Below are 8,843 nucleotides of genomic sequence, written 5' to 3'. Positions count from 1 at the left end.
CTGTTTGCATACAGGTCCTGTTCTTTCTTAGGGGCAAATTGAAGAAAATTTTCCCCTTGGAGAGGAAGTAAAAAGCCTTGAGCACAAATAGGCATGATGGCCCTGAATTGTTTGCAGTCTCATGTAAAGGAGCACAACAACTATCTGTACAAAAAGCAGCAGAAAGGAAATTGTAGACTGTCAGCTGGGAAGTTAAGAAAAATGATACCATAAAGAGATAATTGTCAACAGACGATTTTTAATTTTTTTTTTTTTTCACCTCAAGTCACCACCAGAATTCATGTAAAAGTGAAGAAGGAAGGGACAGTTTACTACAGCTTACTAATAGTTGAGAACCAAAGCTGAACTAAAGCTAATTCTTCCATAAATTTGCTCAGGACTGGTTTGGCAGGGTAGGATTTTCTCAAACACTTCCCCATCCTTCAGGGATCTACAGCCTAATGAGTGACTGCCTCCTTCTTGAGGAGGTAATTAACCTTTGCCAAATGATTGAGCAAGGCTTGGTCAGGTGTTATGGAAGTGTGACGTCTAAAGGACCGCTCACAGAGACTTCCAGAGGGACTAAGCTACATTAGGCTGCTTTGAAATTCCCAGCTTTTAGTTCAAGAAATACTAGTAGATAGCTTAGAGGATCTTTTTGATGGCCAACATAGTTCCCCTTAACAGATTCCCTTACAAAAGGAGGGCATTTAGAAGGTCATATGCTATCAACAATGCTGGAAACATGCTAGGCATCAAATTTACTACTTAATGCTATTTCAAATAACTTCACAGTCTTTAAAGTACTTGATTATCTACTGCCATGTAATTTCTCAATAATGAAAGTCTGCTATGCTATCAATAAACATAGACAATTCAAACCAGGCAATAAAACTGAAAAAAAAAAAAAAAAAAAAAAAAAAGGTTTCCTAGTTTTCAGTTAGATAATGAATGATGTTAAAGATAACTAAAAACAAAATCTAGAATATTTTAAATATGTCTGCATTATAAGCCAATATTTGTGTAGAAAGACATTAAAAAAATTGTGAGAAGTCTCAGTATCTTCTTCAAGTACATTCTGGCTATTTTTTTCCTGTGTGTAGTAGAACAATCAAAAATGAGGAAAACAAAACAAAATAACATCAAAAATACAGAATATATTAAAAAAACAACCAATCAAATGAAAAACAACAACAACAACAACCAACATATACCTTTATATTAATAGCTACTATGGAAGGAAATCAGATGAGCCTGAAGTTTTCATCATGACCAAAAATGTGTGGATCAAACTTCAAAACACTGTTCCTAGGCATGAACTTCAGCACATCTTAAAGGGAATATTAATGATAAATAATACTGTTGAACATTTTCCAGTGTGAGGGAAGATGAAGCAAACAAAACAACATTATGCATTAAGAAGGAACAGCATGAAATAAAACAGCAATTGAAAAAAAAATCACTTTGATCTCCTCTGAAGAAAACATCCCACTCAGTAGGAAGTGATCAGCTTTCCTTTTGTTTTTTAAATTTTATGTTTATAAAAATATTTGATGAATTAATGCTTCAAATGCTCCAGCCACATTAGCATGCTCAGAGGCTGATTTTCCCAGATGAGGAACCTGCTCCACCCCCAGTACTCCATTCCCACCCCAAAGCAAGGCACAGAGGATATTTGAGAGAGAAGCTACTCTAGTCCAAATCTAAGGGAGAGATGAAAAGAGAAAGTGGCACCTTACACGTTTGCTTCCTTCATCAGAGAGGCTACTGTAATTGAGTAGGGACTGCCTACCGCTGCTCTACATAAGCACACATCTGTTTCACCAGGACAGCGTAGTTATTTCTAGTATGAATAGCCTCTTCTCTCACTCTCAGTTTAGCCCTGAGCTGCTATTTTTATTATGGTATTACGTGAATGCTAAAATCAATGAGAGCTTTCAAGAAAGAAGATCCCAGACTCTCCTGGAACGTGGTTTCTCCAAACAACCTCAACTGAGGTCATTAGCAGGCAGAAGACAGCTCACAGATCAGCTGCTCTCTATTCCTTAGAAAGTCGTGACAGAAATAAGACAACAGGGAAGGTGAAAAACCAACCAACCAACCCAAATAAAAACAAAACCCCTTCACCCACATGCCACTGAAGACAAGAACAAGTTTCCCAGACATTAACAGTAAGTGAATGTAATCTAATTCCCTCCTGTTAATTTAGAAAGGCACAATGAGACATGTTTCTAACACCGTGCAAAAAGAATACATTTATTCTTCTTGGATGAGTTGGCAAAATAGAAGTATATTCAGAGGAGTAATCATAGTTAATTGAAAAAACTATGTATTATTTCATTTCAAACAACTTAATGTTTACCTGTGCACTTTTTGTTATATTTTTTTCTATTCTATTCAGTATTAAATTATTTAACAACTCTGTTATTTTTCTTAACCACAAAGTTAGGTATCTGTGGACTTTCTGTAAGATTTCTGTAATAATTTCTGACAAGATGCATGATACATAAAACATGCTGATCTGGTATAAAGATCTTATTTAAATTAAATAAGCTTTACAAAAGGGTAAAAAAATAAGCAAAGACAGAAATAACTTACCCAATGTATTCACCTTTGTCTTCTGAAACAATATATTGCCCTCCCTTTGAAGTACTTTTGGAAGAAAGGAGCCAGTATGATATGCAGCACAGTATCTACCAAAATAAGTAAAACCTCAGAAAATAAAGTCTTCTGGGCAGATCATATAGTTAATGAATGCAAGAACACTAACCTGGGATTTTTGTTTTCCATGAACAACAAGACCAATAGTAAGGCATGGATTTGTATTCTTGTGTCAAAGGGCATTTGGAATGAGCTGATCCGGCAGATCAAGAGTCTTCAGTCGCTGGACTGAGTTGAAGCACCAGATAACAGGACTTAATAAGAATGGGCTACTAATCCAGAGAGGAAAGTGAACTAATTGAATTCAAACACAGATATCCCTCCAGTCAGCCCTGGTAATCCCACTGGAAAATGAGCAGGAGAGCTGCATCGTGTTGCATGTTCCATTCTGTAACCCACAGTGACACAAAGGAAAAATACTAACAACCCAAACCTTTCTATCCTAGGTCAGTGCTCCTCCTATTTCTTCCTTTTAAAGTAACATCTTGTAAAAACATGCTTTCAGGGATGTTTTTTTTTTTTTTTTCAGAGACCTGAGAGAGGTCTGCAGTTAATGTTTACATGGAAATGGCTGCTTTCTTTTTTTAAACACTATTAAACACAGGTACACGTTAAGTATTTTGAATAAACAGCCTCCAAGTGATTTTATTTGAAGTTATTTATCCCTGAAAGCTCTCTTAGCCTGCATGGAAAGATTGCACAACTTCAGCTGCCTGCAAGCCTCTGGTTATGTATATTATAATATATCAAAACACATTTTGGCAACAGAACTGTTTTGCAGGCATGTTATTCTCTGCTGGGAGAGCAGAGAGGCTGAGTGCCACATTCTTTAACCAGAGCCTCTGTCATTTTAAACTGTTTTTTGCTCCCATCTGGGCAGTATTAACAGACTATAGCCTAAAAAGTAGGGCTGCAATCCTGTTTTCAAGAATGTATAGTTACTTTCACTCTGAAATTTGAACTTGTCATGCTTCTCAGTTTGGGCACTGTACTGTTTTTTTTTTTTTTTTTTTTTTTTTTTTTTTTTTTGTGCTACTTTGAGGGCCTCTGTCATCAGGCATTTGTCCCTTCTTAGAGCTGGCGAGCACCTTTACATTGTTCATATACCCACCACTTGAGCCAGCTTCAGTCCACTGCTTTAGTTCAGTAGAGGCTGCATGTTGGAATATGAAACAAAATGTTTTCTTCATTAATGCTTCCCGTATTATTATTGGCCTTATTTGACATTTCCCACAAATTTAGAGCAACAGCACACAGCTTAGCATTGTGCAATCACTAAGCATGCAGCCTGCATGAAAAACATTTTTTTCTTGAACATTTCCTCTGTGAACATAAATTCTAGGTCCTTTGCTAAGGAGGATTACTCTTACCTTGCATTTTAAGTAAGCGATAGATAACATAAAGGAAGTCACATTCACTTCTTTGTAACATTTTTCTTATTCATTTTTACAGCCAGGCAGACTATGACTAGTCCTTCAGCAATGAGGGTTCCCCTGTGCCAATTTACTGCACGTAGCAATTCTTTTCTGTGTTGTAGCTACGCATATACACAGTTGCTTGTGGAGCAGCAAAGGGAAGTACACTTGCCTGAAAAGGCTGTAACATCCTCTGGTTTCTTGCTTACACTTCTATTTCTGCTCAGGAAGGCTCTACACTGCAAGCAAGAACACTCCAGCTATTTCTAGAGCCCTCTTCATTCATACCACTGCCCTGATGCAGTTAACAGCACAGCCAAGCCACTGCCAACTCCTCTTCTTCCTCCTATTTCCTACTTCTGTGCCCTTCCTTCTATTCCCACCAAACATCTTGGTGCTTCAGGCAGTGTAGATCCCCACAGTCCTTGTCTACAACAGATGCACTTACAGTTAACCCCAATTGGAAAGATGCAGCTGAATGTCCTCTGCCATTAGCTGCCATTAACAAAGCAACATCTGGCCAATATTTGTATTGACCTGGTAAACAGATCTTTATATAAAGTTCACACAGGACAAAGCATAGTGTGCAGAGCACTGTCAAATGCATTAACTCAAGGGGTGGGAGCAGAACATGAGGATCAGCAAACTCTGTGGCTGGTCAGAATCGTATCAGAGAATCACAGGATGGGTCAGTTTGGAAGGGTCTTTAAAGATATCCAATTCCCACACCCCCTGCCATACAGGGATGCCACCCACTAGATCAGGTTGCTCAAGGCCCCATCTGGCCTGGCCTTGAACACTTCCAGGGATGGGGCATCCATAGCTTCTCTGAGCAACCTGTTCCAGTGCCTCACCACCCTCACAGTAAAGAACTTCCTTCTATCGTCTAGTCTAAATCTCCCCTCTTTTAGTTTAAGACCATTCCCTTTTGCCCTATCATTATCTACCTGAGTAATGAGTCCTTCTCCCATCTTTTTTATAAGACCCCTTAAAGTATGGAAAGGTCACAATGAGGTCCCCTCAGAGCCTTCTCTTCTTCCGGCTGAACAGCCCCAGCTCTCTCACCCTTTCTTTGTACGAGAGGTGCTCCAGCCCCTCGATCATCTTTGTGGCCTTCCTCTGGACCCATTTTAACAGATCCTTCTTGTGCTGTGGGCCCCGGACCTGGACGCAGCACTCCAAGTGGGGACTCACAAGGGCAGAGCAGAGGGGCACGATCACCTCCCTTGACTTGCTGGCCACCCCTCTGTTGATGCAGTCCCAGATGCAGTTGGCCTTCTGGGCTACAAGCGTACACTGCTGGCTCATGTCAAGCTTTTGGTCCACCAGAACCCCAAGTCCTTCTCTGCACGGCTGCTCTCAATAAGATCTTCTCCCAGACTGTACTCATGTCCGGGATTGCTCCAACCCAGGTGCAGCACTTGTTGCGCACCTGGACTTGTTGAACTTCTTTAGGTTCACATGGGCCCACTTCTCAAGTTTGTCCAGGTCCTTTTGGCATCCCTTCCTTCTGTTGTATCAACTGCCCCACTCAGCTTGGCGTCATCTGCAAACTTGCTGAGAGTACACTCAGTCCCAAGGTCTCAGTCATCGATGAATATATTGAAAAGCACCTGTCCCAAGGCAGACCCCTGAGGGACACTGCTCATCACTGGCCTCCACCTGGACATAGAACCATTGACCATCGCTCTCTGGGTGTGGCCACCAAGCCAATTCCTTATCCACCAGATGGTCCTTCCTACAAATCTGTATCTCTCCAATTGAGAGATTAGGATGTCACGTGGACCATGTCAAAGGCCTTACAGTCTGTTAATGATTCAGCAACATACGCAGGACTGAGCTCTGGGCTCTGGTTGGGCTTGCTCCTCATTGTATGGGTGCAACAGCTTATAAAAAGCTTATATAAACTATTTATAAAGTGTTTTTTTTTTTTTTTTTTTTTTTTTTTAATTAATCATGAAGACCAGACAGATTCTGGGTGCTGTGAATGAAGACAAGTATAGTAAAGATGATAAAAAGTAACCAAAGAGGACATTAGGAAAAGGTTTTAATTGAGAAAGTGGCTGGGCACTGGAACAGGCTCCCTAGGGCAGTGGTCACAGCCTGGAGTCTGCTGGAGTTCAAGAAGCACTTGGACAACACTCTCAGACACATGGTCTGATTTTTGTGTGGTCCTGTGTGGAGCCAGGAGTTGGACTTGATGACATTTTTGGGTCTCTTCAATTTCATGATAGTCCATGATTCTAAGAACACAAATTATTCATTAGAATTAAAACTGAAGATGACTGCAGACAGTTGAAGCAGTTACAATAGTAATGGGCTAGGTGCTAAAAAAGTACATGAAATATATAACGGTAAGAAGTACAAAATAATTTGTCTTTTGTTTCCTTCTTTTCCAATGTGCATATAAAAAGGCTGTCCAAGAACTAGTACTACTCAGAGGAAAGCTCTCATTGTCAGTAAGAATAGCATTCTGAAACAGCAGCAGCATTCCTCCTTGGGAGTGAGAAAGCTGAAAAAGCTCTTAGGAATTACTAGTGAAGAGGTAAGGAGTGCACAGAATGCTGTTGTTCAATGGCAGAGCATGTGTGTGTGTCTGTGTGTGTAAATCAATCAATCAGCTAGCTTTTCAAACAGCAGTCTTCCTGAGCGCTTGCAACCATTTTACGCACAGACCTGGGTCCCACTGAGCACAACTGTAGCAAACACACCAGACTTGGATTTCCTGAGGAAGCTGTGCGTGAACTGCATGACTGTGCCTGGCTCTTGGGCCATCCCTGTACATGCTGCGGCAGTCAAAATCAGTGCTGTGTTCCAGCGGCACAGAAACTCTGTTCCTCTTTCATACTATGGGAATTAAACAACAGAATCATCAGAGGCAGACTTTGACTTACTAACTTTCATGTCTAATTGTCACTTCCATACACCCTTCAAACACCCTGCATGGCTTGGGCACACAGACTTCACCTCCCTTTCCCCATGCCTACCCCACAACTTTCTCCCTACCCTTCTGTATCCCTCTAGTCCAGAGTGCGGCTGCCCCCTCCTCTACCTTGCTCTTGATGAAATCCGCACATGCCTAACGTGTCAGAGAAGGCAGGTTGATGGATCCTACTTCCTCAGGGAGGAGGCCTCATGGTCCAAGGAAAGAGGAGGGACATAGAAAACGGCTCAGTAAGTGGCCTCAGAGCTTCTTTGGAGTGCTGAGCTTTGGCCAGAACAACACTCACAAACCTATAGATGCACATACATTTAGGACTGGGGGTAGAAAATTACTTTTTCTGCAGCTGTGTCACCTCCAGGTGATTGCACACGAAGGGGGCAGCCCACAGTGATTACAGGAGCATGACAGCCCCATTCCTCAACCTGATGCTGTAGGCCAGACCTATTGTTGTTATTATTAACTGACTCCAACCCTATTCCCTACTGACAGGCAAGGGGCAGAAGCAGGAAGAGACCTCGGAAAGCAGCAGGACACTCGTTTCACTCAGCTGGGTGTCCTACCTGTCGGTCCTCATCTTCCATGTCTAACATTTCCTCTGCACTACGAAGAGATTGGAAGGAAAGCAGCTAATGCAGGTGGTTGGCAGTACCTGGAATGGCTTTAGGATCTGTCCCATCCTTCCAGGGCTCCATACATCAGCAATGTTGAATCAGCAGCTCCCCAGGTGCTGACAGAAAAGCTGCAGCAGGCATACAGGAAAGCTGCAGAGCATGTCAGAGCATAGGTGCAAGAGTAGTACCAAGAAGAAGTAGGAGCAAAAATCACAAATTCAGAACAGAGCCTGCCAGCTTGCACACAGACAGTTGCTGCCTTTTTTAAAAAATTATTATTTTAAAGTAAGTCCTGCTGACATTATCATGTATTGTGCACAGCATGGAGAGCTATGAAGCACAACATCTCTCATATGCTCAAGTTTTGCAGGGGCAAAGCACTGTGGCATTGATCTGAGCCAGAGGTTGCAATCATTTGCAAGAGGCATTCATACTGTTTTTTTTTTTTTTTTTTTTTTTTTTTTTTTTTTTTTTTTGGGGGGGGGGGGGGGGGAGAAATGGGAAGGAGGTACAGACCCTGAGACCCTGACCCCTCCAGCTGTGTAGATGTATGAGACATCAGGTGATAGATACATGGCAGGACAATGAGCACCCTGGCTTATCTTTTGGCATAGCAGGACTGCCTTTATCTTCTTACACACAATTTAAAATAAAGTTTGCAATTCATGCAGACCCTACTACAAGCACAATGTACCAGCTTGTAAAAAGGTACTGACATAAAAGCTTCTGTTTTTCTAGTTACTAAAACTGCAATTCAGGAAAGCTCTTAATACACATCAGATTTTAGATTTTTCTAAGCAGCAGGATTTTGCTACCTTCCATGAATCAAATCTTTCTTTGGGCACTAGTAATAATGAGAAAATATGGCTGAGAGTGTGATGTGCAATGAAATGAGCAGGTCTGGCACCAAATTCCAAATGGCAAGGCTGGTAGCATTCCTCAGAGCCTGTTCTTGCTAGACATCATTGGGTCAGCTCTACAAAAAAGCACACCCATTCACTGCACTATTGACCTGTTCTCAGCTATCTAGCTAGAATTTTACAGTCTTCAGAAGGAAGCATGATAAAACGTAAACTCACAGCTTATGCCGAAAACTTACTTAAATTGCAAAACTTCATTTCCACCCAATAACTTATACATCATACTCTTGTGATTAACTTCACAAGTAAGTTAACTTCAGTAAGTTAAGATAAATATTGGAAAAAAAAGTAAGCTAAAAAAGTAAGCTAATGG

Source organism: Netta rufina (genome assembly GCF_964035555.1).
Source record: "Netta rufina genome assembly, chromosome: 2".
NCBI lineage: Eukaryota > Metazoa > Chordata > Aves > Anseriformes > Anatidae > Netta > Netta rufina.
The sequence above is the reverse complement of the archived record's forward strand: the minus strand, read 5'-3'. Positions refer to the sequence as shown.